We start from the raw sequence: 14,576 nt of genomic DNA, 5'->3' as shown, positions 1-14,576 counted from the left end.
ACTTTGTCACATCAGCTAGAGACCTAGACATTCACAAATTCACATGGATCATAAGCAACAACCAACATTAATCCGCGTCAGGTAAGTTCTTCTAAAAGTGACGTACCGAAAAAAGCACAAGTTCTGAAATGTCACACTATGCCATTAAGTTACGAACACTCCTTTATCCCTGTGACCTCACTACTAATCCCCTAAAACCCATCTTTTGAGGTGTACTTTGGTGTTCTTTTAATATGAAATAACAGAAAAGTAAAATCTAACGCAACGTTTGATCAATTGTCCTGAAGCATTAACAAAAAGAAACTAGTAAAATACAAGTGAAAGAAGCTGTGAGGAAGCTGGTAAATATAAAAACCCACATGACACAACGTTGGAGGAAAATTCCAACCCCTTCAGTTACATCTCATAGAGCCAACCCCAGGGCTGCCTCCTAGCACCAAGCCAAGGGAGGGTTTGGGGGAGAGGAATCTCTCATGTATGAGGAGGGCGGTTTCCATATGGAGAAGCTTTCATTTACTTACTGCTTCATCTACTATTTCAAACACAGGTACATTTTAAGAGCACAAATACACACAGCTTCTCAGGTTAAAAGTCATTTACATTTGCTAAGCTACAAAAAAAAAAAAAAAAACGAACTCCTGAACACAGCCTTGTTTTTTTCTTTTCACTATGAATATTAATATTTACATGGATGAGGCGGAAAACAGAAACTAGCTTATTTCGATCATGTAAAATCTAAGAGCACTCTGCTCATCCAGCTTTTTGCTTTATATAAAGTTATTACAGCTGCTGTGCACCACATTCCAAGATGACCATCACTGTGATCAATACTGCCTTTTATCTGCTGCTTCCTCTATCACGTGGCAGTCAAGGGGCTAAAAAAAAGGCTTGCAGTAGTGAAAGCAGTTGAAAAAGGGCCACCCCATCCAGACACACAAGAACAGTGTTGAAACAATACCTTACTGTCCCAAACAGACTAGATGACAATCTGACCACAGTAATTTTCTAGGAAACAGCAGCAGCATATCACGTAGTCTAAGCAGAAGAAACACTAAGCGCTTACACAATATAATCTTTGTAATCATTTTTCTAACTACGCAAACATCTAGTACTATAAAAAGATAAACACGCTACGGAGGAAACATTTGAGAACAAATAAGGGAAAAGAATCTACCAGCAAGGATGTAAAAAGAGTAAGAACATGCAAGAAGGCTTATGTCCTATGAAACTTATGAAGAATTTAAAAAAAAAAAATCAAAGGCGAAACTTCTCCTTTATATTTGAAAGAATTCAGGTTTCTTCTGGAGCCTCAGGTGAAGTCAAATACACAGAGGAGGTCAGCGTGCCTGTTGGTGGCTCTGGAGAGCGACATCCTCTCCTGCTGCAATGGTACCAAGCTCACAGCTGCTGCCCCCGTGGAGCTGGTGTGCCCCAGCCGCCTGCCCTGCAGCTAACAGGCCAGCACCATGCCAGGCAGCTGCACGGGACTCCCACGTTGCCGATTTCCACTGTATTTGCACTGCCTGGAACAGGATCTCCTCAGACACCTCTTTGCTCTGCCAAGCCCCTTTCTTTCCCACATGCAATCCCACCCGATGTGCAGCTCGCTGGGAGAGCGGTGCACGGTCAGACCTTCCCAGCCCCTTGCCCACCTCCCCGGCCGCACACCACCACGGCTCTGCGGACAAACACCACTTGTTTGCCCTCAAATCAGGGAACAACCTGACTCGGCCTGTGGCGTTCAGGCACTGCAGCTGAAGCAAGAGCAGCATGAGAACAACGCTGCTGCCTTCAGCAATAGCCAGAGATGAAACAAAACTGCAGCCTGTTTATTTAGAGGTTTAAGGGACAGGGGAAAGCACCTGTGCTGAGCAATGCATGAGCTAATGACTACTTTCTGTTCACTGGAACTCACAGTTCACACCAGATTACCCAGAGCCCTCTTTTAAAGATGGGATCTGATGCACGGACAGAATCACCACAGGTGATTGCAGAATGGCTTGGGTTGGAAGGGACCTCAAAGAGCCCCTGGCTGCAGCCCCCTGCCCCCAGCCCAGGCTGCCCCCAGCCCCATCCAGCCTGGCCTTGGGCACTGCCAGGGCTGGGGCAGCCACAGCTGCTCTGGGGAAAGTAGAAAGTCACACAATAAAAAATTGAAGTGTATTCCATATATAATGTCATACCATTCTGGCCTGCTGCAACCGGACAGTCCAAACCGCTTACAAATTTAAAAATAAAATACAAACAACTTGATTGTAAATACAATTGCCTAAATTAGCAAAGCTAAAATTTTTCCACTCCAGGAACGTCATGGTTATTTATCTATAATAGCAAAGATTTTAAGAATTTAAGATATCTACAGTGTAGCCTGAGAAGTTACTTTTAAAGAGCATGCATTACTATAAATATTTCCCAGCAGTTTATTTCAAAGCTGGCCCTATGGAGTGGAAAATTAAGTGCCAATTTAGCCAGGATTTCTTCAGAAATCAGAATAAAAATATCATTTCGTTTTCTAAAAATATCTACATATAAAAAACATAAAATGCCTTATTTAAATGTCTTTCCCTCACAGTGCTCAGACTGGTAGCAAGAGAAGTCTTTTAACTATTCAAGTCTGAATTCTCTCGTTCTCCTCATGAAATATAATTTTCCACCAATAAAAAAATAAAATTACTGGGTCTTTTTTCCATAGCCATGAATCATTTTATCCGTTCATCTTGTGTAACTTTATTTCTGTATCAGAATTCCTTTGCTGTACCCACAGCAGCATACATTAGATTTTAAAAATTGGAGCAAGGGTTTTAAAACCACCACAGAGTTTTTATTATGATACTAATGCCTCTAAATGAAAGTGGGCCCACTTTAAAAAAAAATGCTGAGTGCTTGAATTTGCAATTGACTTCAGCAGGATTTAGAGACAAGATAAAAATGCGAACATTAACTGATTCCAAATTAAAATATAATTTAATTTTAAGCAACCTGATTTGAGCAGGTGGTTATTCTAGATGACCCCTGGTTGTCCCTTCTTATGGAAATTATTCTACAATTCAATGACAGCATAATTTTTAAAATAGCATGTAAATGAGATTATCATCATCAGAAACTTTTTCCTGCAGAACAAGTGTACAGGTAGAGAATGGCATTATTAAAATGGTATTCCAGACCTGGAGACTTACCAGAACTGGCAGGAACAATGAAGATAAGAGGAAATTGCTCCTTTATGCTCAGGTAAATAAGCTTTGTTCCTGCTCCCTCTAAAGGTTATTCATAATGAACCAGACAACTGAACAAAACTTTAGTCCCAGGCTTTTGATATCGACTTCAGACAATTCACAGGGAGTACAATATTCATGAGTACAAAAGTAACAAAGTTGTTTCTCTCAGCTAATTCATGGCTATCCCTTGTTTTATCTTGAAATTGGCATACAGATGTTTTAGATACATATCTATAAAATTTTAGGTGTGTATGTGTGTATAAATATATATAAATAAAATGAGCTGCCGACCATCTTTTTGTATTGTACAATTAAAGTGAGTTGCAGAGAGAAGAACTTATTTCACCTTTAAATGCTACTGGCTGAAATTGTCTGCAGGTGCATTTGATCACTGGATCACACTGAAGCTGGGACCACTACAAGAAAACATCCGTCCTCTTTCAGTGCAATGGAATCCAGTTCTGAATGGTCAAGAACGGAGAGAATATAACGAAGTGGAAGAAAGCAGCTGATTAGGAAAGCAGCATCATATAAATAGCAGGTAACGTGATACCCTTGACCAAGTCAGGGAGTTGGATAATCCGGTGTTCTGTGCTGGTAAGAACATATGTGGACGTTCACCTCTGGGAAAATTAGTGAACAGCTCTCTTCAGAGATTTCAGGAGGTTTCAAAAAAAAAAAAAAAAAAAAAAAAAGTGGTAGACAGAGCAGGAGCTGATGTGAAGACCAGTGCATTCTGTACTAGTGTAGTCCAGCTCAGTAAAGCGGGACTACAGATTTGGCAGATTAGACCTGGTTAGTTCCACACCTAGATAATTTGCTTTTGGTACTCCAGAACAATGTAAGCATTTTATGTACCAGGGAAAGGTTAGCATAAAGCGTTAGAATATGTTGAATTCTGCTTAAATGTCCTTGAATTACTCAAAACTGCCTGTTGGTTCTCTTTTATAATATCTGTATTTCATATAGCCCTATATATATGCACATATACATATGTGAATTTATATATATAAATAAATATCTATTTTTGAAATACAAATACTTTCAAATTAAAGCCTGTGTGTATACGTGTCTATATATACCACCTGTGTGTATATGTGTCTATATATATAAATACATATGCAAAATGAAAAATCAGACATAACAAAAAAGGTGAATGGAGCTGGCACATGAAAAGGTAGGACTGGGCAGTCAGACTGAAGCAGGAAGCAGGAGAAAAAGTTGAACCTTAACACAGAAAAAAGATGTCATTTTAACACAGGTGAGACTGAAAAGTTTCTCGGGTTGCATACCTGAACATAAAATAAGTTTTTTTTTTTTTTTTTTTTTTTTTTCTTATTTCAAAAGACTACATAATGTGTCTGTTGTAAATCTGAAGAGATGCATTAAAATCTGGAGTTTTGATTTTATTGATTTATCTTTCAAAGCAACCTGTAGCCTCCCCCCTTCTTACCCTCAAGTTCTATTGTTATACATGAATTGTACAAAATTATTCTTCCTAATCTAGCAAAAAATAGCAAATACTAAATCAGTACTAATTCTGCTCCCTAGTGTTTTCTTGCCTGTTCTATCATGCAGGATAATTACTTGTTCCACTTTAAACAAGAAGGAAAGGAAAAATAAACACTCCACTTAAAAGGCATTCAAATATATAACTGGTTAATATTTCATCTCAAATTGTATAAATGGACCTAGACCTTCAAAATTCACCAGCAGCCAATTGTTTCCTTTAGCTATTAAAATGTTACATCTCTAAATTATGTGCTAGATGACTTCCTACTATAAAAAAAAGACCAGAAATTGAGGTTTTCCTATATATAGATACCGCTTCACACAGGGATTAGAAGATTCACTTCTCAATTATTTCTGATCTTTCAATCAAAACCTCTAGGAAAGAGGGTTATCCTCCAGCAGACAAATCGTATGCATCAGAAAGAGGGGTTAAAAAAGTAAAATAATTAAAAACAGTGGGAAATTAATTAGGAGTGAAATTTTCTCCAAAAAGGAGGGCACACACTGAAACACAAAACTATCACATAAGCAGACTGTGCTTAGGATTCAAATATGGAGGTGCCACGGATTCTACAGGTTAGAAAGATGCTCTGTAAGGGAAGGAAAACAAAAATAAAAGAAAAAAATCAGACTAAACATTTTTCCTGGTGGGGTCTTTTTGTTCCAGAGATCAATCTGGTCTGAATTTCTAATTTGCATCAAGATGCAGGTTCTCTTGCTGTACCAGCTTCATTGTCACCCACTGCACAGATTCAGAGCTGGCTCTTCACAGCCATTTGTTACATTATCAGGACTGTTCATGGCTGAACAAGCATTGAAAGAAATACAGCAATTTGTGTCTAATGCAAACAGCTGGATATATTTTATGTACCTGTTGTGACATCCATAAAGGCAACTTGAAATATCATGCCAGTTGGTAGAAAAGAACAAACATCAAAATTCCATGCAATCAATATTTTTGTCATGAAGTTAACAGAATAAAGCTGACAGAAGTCCTAGCCATAAGGACCAAAAATAATTAAGATCGTCAAAGAATCACAGAATAATTTAGGTTGGAAGGGACCGCTGGGAGTCACCACGTCCCAAGCTTGTTGCAACATCCAATGTAAAGCACAGTTACTTTGCCAAGTCTCCAAGGACCGAGGCCCCCCCACACACATGTTCAGGTGCTGACAGCCTTGTAGCACTCGCTCCAAGTTCAAGTACTCAGAGGACGGGAACTAACATGCACGTCAAACACTTTAAACACTTGTTTATTTGAAACTTTAAAGTTATCAGTACGGATGTGTTATTCTGGCAATTAAAACCACTTTGGAACAAATATTGAGTAGGAAAAGTTGAGCTTGTCTGACTAGGTTCACAGACACTTTTCTACCCCTATACACATCCCTCTTTTAAGAAGCTGTGAAGAGTCATTTCCTTTTGGCAATAAAAGCAAGATGCCAAAATACACTTGTTGAAAACCAAAATAAACCACTCCCTTTCAGTTCTAATAGCCAGGGTTTTTTTCCTTCCTGACTATGCATTCAAGTGTACTTTCAACGACTTTTGCAAAATGACATTCACATCACATAGCATGAATAAACCCCGTCCCTCCAAAGAAAAAAACAAAAACAGACAAAACATTATGCAGATTTTTCTCTGTTTCTAACCTGTAGAATGATGTTTAAACATCCCCCATCTGATGCAAATAAGTTGATAGAAAAAATATTACAGTCCCATCTCAAGCAACTGAAGCACACAGTAATTAAGAATTATGCTTTGTCAGTTACCTACATTTTTAGGTTTCTGATAGCAAAACATGCAATTCACAGTCCCAAAGGTAGGTAGCTAAGCTTCTCATACCATAAATGAGACAAAATTGAGCTTGAAGTTAATGTGACAGTGCAGAAAAACATACATCTGAGATTCATAAACTGAAGACTTGCTGGGTTGATGGCTGATGGAACTGCAATACAGGACAACACTGCCACTGACAGCTAGACCCATTCTTCCTCCCAGTCCCAGCCATTCATTCCTTTCCTTGGACAGTCTAAGAGTTCGTGTTGTACTGATACAGACCCTGTCTAAAAACTGATAAAGACTAAAAACATCTGTTCTGCCAGGTTCGTTATAACTTCAATTGGATTCACAATCCATTTCACTGCATTGACACTTGTAACAGCAGGATGGGAGACACGAAGAGCAATTACTGTCCAGAAGAAGGAGGGAGGATGCAGCTATAAACAACCAGGCTGGCTTAAAACAGTTATCCAGTGATAGTGACAATGGCAGACTCGTATCACTGGCTTGCAGGGAGGCTCCTATATCACACTGCTACATATATGACTTTCCCTTCCCTGGAGTAAGGTACATAAATACTCGTCCTAGTGTTCTGGTTGTTGTTTTTTGTTTTGGGGGTGGGCGGGTTGCAAGGGGAGATGACTCCCCTCTCAGATCTTTATGAATTCATCAGTCAGTGTCGGGATGAAGACACCAAGGTGAGGGGCAGCAGACATCAGTGATACTCTCCATGGTGTTCAGATCACCAGGTTACACGCTGTTCTACGGTGGAAGGACTCTGTCTCCTCTACATTCAATCTGTATCACTTTGCAAATTAGAATTCAAATTTACTTGGCAGAGAAAGCCAGCAGAGAAAACAGCACAGCTATTAAGGGCTAACTGAGAAAGGAAATATTTGATTCTTTAATCTAATTCTAAACATTGGTGCCTACCAGAAATTTTTAGTGTAAACACTGCAAACCTAGTAAATTTTATTGTGCCTCCTTTATATTTGAAAAATGTATACATATTATACTATATTATATATATATTTTACTATATAGAGAGAAAAATACAGCTTCACTAAAGATAGAGCATGTTTACTCCCACCGAACAATGTAATCTATTGAAAAGGAAAAAAAATTACGTTAAACATGAAATACTCTAAAATATCAAAGCCACACACAGAACTCTAGAAGTGGAAAGTTACAGACAAAAACAGTTTTCAAATTCTATTGGAGATGCAGGCAGGGCTTTAATATTTGCCAGCAGCTCTGGGTTTATATGCAACAGCCTCTGCAGTAGGCCACTTCCTGCTCAAAACCATACCCAGAACAGACAGGATCCTAGAGAAAAATAGAGATGAAGCCTATCGAAATTTCATAAGGTACAATTGCTACCAAGATGGCAGGTGCTTCAGTAGGAGTCCAAACGAGTGACCGTTAACAACTGATTGCAGTGAGTATGGAGTCATTCATTTTTTAATGCAACTTCAAAGTTAAATACAATAATAGCCCAATAACTAGGCTACTGACTTCACAAGACAAAAAAATTAACTGTAATACTTACTTCAGAGAACTTGTTCCTGTTTCAGTCCAGCTGTGTAGTGAAGTTACTTCTATTAAACATTGCTTTCCTACTATTTCGCTTGTTTTCTCAGAAGGTTACTCAAGATGACCTAAATGTAACCTAAAAAAGAAAAACAGAAGATAATGTAATTCACATTTAGTTTAATGGTGGCGTGAACTGTTTGTGCAGAAATTTCTAGTTAATCACATTTTCATTCTTTTCAAATAGTATAATGTCATACTCATGTCACACAATCTATTTACTAAATGAATGATGAATCCTCAAACTCAAAGGAAAAAAAAAAAAAAAGGAAAAACGTAGAAGAAGCCATTTCTTCTAGCAATATAGGTATAAGAATAACTGTATAATCTGCACATATATCCAGTGTCGCTCCATCCCAGGAGCAGAATCTGGCACTGAAATGCAAACCAGGCTCTCAGCAAAATTAAACAAGCAAACAAAAACATTTGAACTGGCCTTGACAACAAAGTGGTGCTACCAGTTTGCATTGATATTATCTGCAGATCAAGCCACAAAACACAAGGCAGGTAACTAACTACCTTCCTCCTCCCATGAACAGTTCTTCTAAAACACACTGACTAGTCTGTCTACGTTGTGCTTGTAAGAACTCAACGCAACTCAGCGATCAGGAGCAAGGGCTGCCTTTCCCCTGCCCCATGCAGGGCAGAACCTCAGTAGGAATTGGCACTGTAGAGCCCTGGGAAGCAATTTAGCTTTCTTCAGCGGCTTGGGGACAAAATCAATTTGCTGTCCCTACATATGAAAAAAAATAAATTACAGCTCCAGACACAACCTTTTGAAAGCAAGGTTTTGATACAGAAAGGTGTGAACTGGTCCAGAAACTTCCCATGACTAAAGCCTAGGTGCCTACAACAGCCAAATAGGAAGACTAGAGAAAAATGAAGGTCTTGCAGGATATAAAACTTGTAAGGACACAAGAGCAGTGTAAATGTCTTATAACCAATGCTAACGTACTAATCAGGCATTAGTGGAACCAGATCAATCAGAACTAAAAACTAGGGGCCAAAAAGCAGAAGTTTGCGAGGGAGTGTGAAGTCCATCCCGCTACAAATACAAGACAAAGAGCAGTTACTCCAGAACTTCCTCCTGAGGAAACAATCTTTCAGCATCTGCGGCCTCCCAAAGAGAAGACAAAGCACGTGTATGCAGTCCCACGTGCTGGCACAGAAGCAGGTTATTTTAACTAAAACCTGGTTACCCCAGCATCCCAGAGGGCTCCTGTCAGGTGTTCACAGATCAGATCGTGTGAGCCTGACACGCATCCTACGTTCACGAGAAACCTTTCATGGGCTGCTTGTCAACAGCAACATAGCAAAGAGCAGTGTTTTGAAACTGCACAGGTGACAGTAGTGGGGTACGTGATGCACGGTTACCCTAACAGCAACAAATGTTTCCAGAGAGTTGGCAAACCACAGCGAAGGCTCCCAAGTGGAATGTAGGAGCCAGAGGCCAAGTGCACAATACCAGCTTTCTAACATCAGCCGTGATACAAAGGAAAAACCTGTGACCTTGCTCCTTCCCTAGGGTGTATTATCCACCCATGGTAAGCTTGTAAGTGGAAAGGAATCAAGTTTGTAAAATGGGAAGTTTGTAAATGTACGTAACAGCGCAGTGTTGTTCAATTTGCTGATTAGAAGATTATTTGAAAAGAAAATAAGCCAGAAGTTTGACACACAGACAAAGTGCACTTTGCATTTTTTCTGGTGCATTTTGCGTCAGAATTAAAGGCAGGCGGCCGTATCACTGCTGCTCTTCCTACTCCGACTCTTCTGTCCCATTCTTCTCTTTCTGTTCGCAGCAGACTGCGGACTGGGACCCGGAATGAGATGGCTGCTCGGCTCCTGTGATGCTCCCAGTCATTCCCACCTCAGAAAGGGCCGACCTCCAGCACCTCACTGCACAGCCAATGAGGGCCAACACCCCCCAGGCGCTTCCAGGAGGCAGCAGCCAACACGCTGGTACTCAGGCCGAAGGCTGGCACGTGGCTAAGTCACGGAGCACCTGGGGCCCACAAGCCAGCACTTCGGGAATTGCTCCTGTCAAAGTTTATCCCCTCTCATCCTTCTCCGGAGTCCCTCGCTTGCTAGTTCCTGTTCATTTCGCTCCGATGCCACCCCAGTGTGCTTTCTGCTGCTCCCCAGCCAGCTGCAGGCTGCAGACTGCCAGGGGGTTTCTGGCCCTCCAGACCTCAAGGCACCGCTGCTGCACACAGACCTTCTACTTTTTCAGGTGTTAGGCCCACGCCCTGCCTTCATTACAGCTTTATTTTTCACAGCTTTATTTTTCTAGCCAAGCAACCTTTCTCATTTTCAGGCGACGAGAACAGAGGTTACAAGAGATGGTTATCGGCACAAACACAGATCCCATCTGGTCACGACCTTTCACGCAGCAGTACGCACTCTGCCTTCAGAGCACAAGTGGGACGCCTTCCACAGGCCGGTGGCTGCAGTACCCACAGGCCGAGGTACAGACCGGGCCTGCCAGCCAGGGAGAGCCCCGGGACCCCAGAGACATGGAAACAGCCTCTGGGGACACAGGAGAGATCAGAAGGACCAGCAGGAAGACTGAAGCAACTGCCTCAAGCAGGGCACACAGCCTGGGCTCTGAGGAGCACACACCTTTTCCCCACTGTGTCTCCCTGGGGAATGTGGAAAAAATAGAGCTGTCAGCAGGACATCAGCACTGAGCCTCCCACATCCCACACGGCTCTGTCAACCCTGGGCTTAGCCAAAACCACAGCACGACACCTTCGGCACCCCCTGTGGGCCCACCCAGAGCAGGCTGCAGAAAGCACGGGGGACCCAGCAGGAAGCCAGCTGTTTTCCCTTACACATGAACACTTTGCAAAATAATTGTTCGTGGGAATCTTTTCATCACACCCTTCTTACACAGATACATTTTTTATGTTAGTCTTTAAAAAAAATGCCATCTTACAAAATAGTTCAACAATCACTAAACTGCTGGGTGGCGATCAAGATCCGTGGCAATACAGTGTAACTTTCTAGAGCTCCACAGCCCTCCATACTCTGTGACGTCCACAGGAACATTTCCAAATGCATACCAAGAAATTGTACCAGCATGGAAGGGAGGAAACGTACAAGCAGCCATTGCTTAAAACTTGTGTTGCATCTAATGTAAACCCAAAGCAATTCTAAGCTGAAGAAGTGATCCACTCAAAACCAAGTAATAATAAGAAAAATATAAATAAAAATCCTTCAGAAGCAGCATAAGATGCCACCCAGGAGTTCCTGGGCTAAGCTCCTGGCCCTCCCAGTCTTCTCCACTCTACCAAGTTCTCGACCTGCCGGGCAGCCTCCCCTGTGCGTTCTGCTGGAGCACAGGAAGGCACCTTTGTTAGCACGCTCCAGGAGTGCTTTAGGTAGTGGGACTCTGTGGGGGCTGAGTGGGTGACACAGGACAGCAGTTTCTTGACAGTTTTCCTCTCTACAGATCTCCTGCTCCAGAGGAACGTGCTGAGGAAGGCGTCAGGACCTCTGCTGAAAGCACTGGCAGCTGCTTTGGACAGCTACACAGAAAGAAACAAAGAGCTAGGCTATTTAGCAGCTACCTCAGAGCTGTTGCATGCATTTCATGCTCTCGGTAGCACTGAAGACTGGACAAGAGAATGTCAAGCTGCATTAGGTACCGTAGCATCCACAGCAATGATGAAACTCGCTTTTACTGAATGTGAGATGAGGAGATTAGCTATCAGCAAATACACCAAACAAATACCTTCCAGTGAACGCAACACTGAGAAAAATAAAGCAACATTTTCTCCTCTTTCCTAGTCCTATGTTTCAGCAATGACACCCAGAAAATTGTTCAAGAACTCTCAGAAATTAGGCTATTGTACCACAAGTTCAGGAATTAAAGCAGAAAAAGAAGAGCTTGTAGAAGGCACATTTGGTTAAATCCCCGCAACCTCCAGCTTCTACACGCTGCACATCTTAGCACAAACATTGAAAATCCAAGTTAAAGCCTGAATTGGATAAAATGATGTCCCGAAGCTTGCATAGTATTGTGCACAGACTGATCCAAGCTACAGCACTGTAAGCATCACCCTGATTATGCAGTGACTGTGGTCACTTCAACAGGAGAGACCACTTTGCCCTTCTAAAGGTGGCTCTGTTATTCCTGCACTAAATACCGTGATAAAATATTTCAATCAACAGCATGCTGTTTCACACATGGGAGCACTTTGCCTTGTGTTCTACTTTCGTTGGCATTTGTAGTTGGTCAAAAACATTATTAAAAAACCCAAACAGCTCAGCCTGTTCTGAACTACCTCACAATCCAGAACAACCGGCTGTTCTGTGAAGCCCACCTATCTCTTGCAGGATCTTCTTAACCAAACCAAAATAGGCGTATTTGTCAAGCTCTCGTCATGTGAAAACAGCCACAGAAAATAAATAAATAATAATAATTTATAAAAAAAAAAAAAAGCAGAAACGGAAGCTTCAGGATACCAAGTTCTAAGCCAAATGAGATGAACAGGAGATATGTGTCCGAGCTACTGGGCAATTACAGCCTTGATCTGTTTTTCCTCTCTTAATATGGACAGAACTATGACCACAGAGTTATCATGAATATCTTTAAAAACTATGGGGGCAGCGCTTCTCTGTAAGCTACACAGATAACAGCCAGAAGCGTGATGTGAAGCGGAATTCAGTTATGTGTCTTCATTGAGAATAAGTTGATGTAGTGATTGTGTTTCTCGGGGGGGTGATTCAGAGCGGGAGCCCTGCTCAGGCTGCTCTGACTCACCCCCATGAGCAACCACCCTCACTTTACTCAGAGGGCCACAGCCTCCTGAAGCCACGGCTCTGCTCTGGGAGCCCCCTGCAGCCTCCAGCAGGTGCGTTTCAGCCTCCACACGTTCTAGCTCATAACGAGGTGTGACCGAAGTGCAGGGCAAAGGACGATCTTTTGCCCTTACAATAAAGTCAATAAAAAAGCAAAAGACTCAGGGTCCTTACTCTCACGGGGCAATGAAGGACCTTCAACTACAGGAGAAAAGGACAGCGACATTTTTGACCCTAATCTGCCATCTGAAACAAAAACCTAAACAAACAAAAACCAAGCTTTTTTTTTTTTTTTTTTTTAAAAGCCGCAGACAGGGTTTTTTTTCTGTTTTGTGTTTCAGAATGATTCAACTGTTTCTCTTCTGCTCTGCCACCTTGAAAAGAAATGCCTCTGGGCAAAGCAGAAGTGGAACACACCACTGTTAATGAAGCTTAACTAAAAGACTCTAAAAGATAGCATGTTTTTTCCTCTCTGGCTCTGTTTGCCAACCTACTATTCTCTGAATTTGAGGGCAGCTTTCTGAAATCAAGATTAGCAAAGTCTCTGGAAGAGTGGGAGAGCCTGCAGATGCACTGCATGTTAGAGAGGGCTGGTGGCTGTGCTGATAGCAGCAGTCAGGGAACACCAAACAATCCCAGGAGAGATTCTGGGCATGAGAGCAAGCTGGATGTGAGGGCACTCTGCAGTTGAAAACGCACAAAGTTCTAGGCTGCCCGCGACCGTTTTTATGATTTCTGATGACTCACAAACAAGTGCTTAGATTCGCTTTGTATTGGTTCATGACCAGGGGGGTCAAATGAGTAACTTTTTCCAGCTCATTTCCAGTTCCAATCCAGTTTAGGGCACAAGTGGTTGCTCAACTGGTTGGCTCAGCAGCTCCAAAGCTGGTGACAAAGGAACAGTTTCAGACTCATCTGCACAAAAACACAAGCTCCTCCGCCTCCTGCCGGAGCCCACACCTCACCTGCACCCCCAGGCTGCAGCATTTCTCCAGTTCTCTAGATCTGGACCATGGGAGCGACGCATTCGAGGCCACAGTCGCTGAGATGTCACCATCAGCGCCCCTCTTCCCACGAGTCCATACCCGTACCCGTGCGCAGAGCGTGAAGCTCCAGGGCCTGAGGCTCAGTTATCCGAGGCACTGAGGAGGAGTTGAGGCAGGTGCCAAAGGACCCAGTGCCCTGTCACAAGCCCCTGTACCACCCACGGAGGTGTCTGCAATAGTTAATGAGCTGCCAATGACTGCTCTGCAGTCACTGCGCACCCTCAGCACTCACAGCACCCAACATCATCTTTCTGAATACTAAAATAGATTGAATGCCATAAGAAAAGCTGATTTCATGTTGATTTTCATTACACCTAAAGCAGTATTTGAGAACGTGCAGAAAATCACTAAACACAGAAATGTTTTGGGTGGAGGGCACTGCCAGCAGCGCAGCAAATCAAGTGCCTGCGAGACTTGGAGCGATGCACTGCGAAAAAGTCTGTGAAAGACTTCTTAGGTGCATAGCCCTCCCTGTTTAGGCAATTCATCACAGTTTTGGATACCTGAATATGACCTTTACGGGTAATGCAATTTCTTCTCCCTGCCGCATCATAGATGTAAAAACACTGCAAAATAGGTCCTATTAGTCCCATCTCAAAGTTACCACCAAATCAACAAGGATGTACTT

At 42.2% G+C, this 14,576-nt stretch overlaps 1 protein-coding gene across 1 annotated transcript in view; it reads right to left on the bottom strand.

Moving 5' to 3' along the window:
* PIK3CB (phosphatidylinositol-4,5-bisphosphate 3-kinase catalytic subunit beta) overlaps positions 1-8,179 on the bottom strand; it is a 58,087-nt gene extending 49,908 nt beyond the window's left edge. The window contains exon 1 of the mRNA XM_084291778.1: positions 8,059-8,179. The gene's annotated coding sequence lies outside the window, so the exon portion shown is untranslated. The remainder of the gene's footprint in view (positions 1-8,058) is intronic.
* Between the last annotated feature and the right edge of the window lie 6,397 nt (positions 8,180-14,576).

Source organism: Netta rufina, assembly GCF_964035555.1.
Source record: "Netta rufina genome assembly, chromosome: 9".
NCBI classification, from domain to species: Eukaryota; Metazoa; Chordata; class Aves; order Anseriformes; family Anatidae; genus Netta; species Netta rufina.
This window is presented reverse-complemented; position numbering and strand designations above follow the sequence as displayed.